The 414-nt window shown below is 34.8% G+C and overlaps 1 protein-coding gene across 2 annotated transcripts in view; it reads left to right on the forward strand.

Annotated features, from left to right (window-relative positions):
* The window catches only part of LOC103364648 (C-type lectin domain family 4 member F-like), a 7883-nt gene that overhangs the window by 5407 nt on the left and 2062 nt on the right, over positions 1-414 (forward strand). The window lies entirely within an intron of this gene.

Raw genomic sequence — 414 nt, forward strand, 5'->3', positions numbered from 1 at the left:
AAATCAAATCAGCTCATTTTGCTTATGGGTCATTCCACCTTAATTCACTGAATGTAAAAAAAAAAAAAAAGAAATTCATGCCTGACCGTCTCATATTTGTGTTTTTGTTTTGTTTCTTGTGAAAAAAAATGTAATTTCAATAATGTTTTTCTCAAAGTATGCCTGTGGCTGGCACCATACTCTACATTTTTTTTTTTTTTTCTTGGTGGAATATTGGAATAGAAAAAAACATGGACAGCCTTTGACTAAATGTGCACCATCATGTAACTGGTTTGTATGATTCTACCAAAGCAGGGTTGCACCATTGAAGACCATATGTACACATCTATGAGCCTGCAAGGTTTCAGGACTCTAGCTACATTATTTCTCATCTTATGGCACTTCAAACTTTGCTCCACAGATTGGCCTGAAGAA

The sequence above is a fragment of the Stegastes partitus genome, unplaced genomic scaffold (assembly GCF_000690725.1).
Source record: "Stegastes partitus isolate 25-593 unplaced genomic scaffold, Stegastes_partitus-1.0.2 Scaffold764, whole genome shotgun sequence".
NCBI classification, from domain to species: Eukaryota; Metazoa; Chordata; class Actinopteri; family Pomacentridae; genus Stegastes; species Stegastes partitus.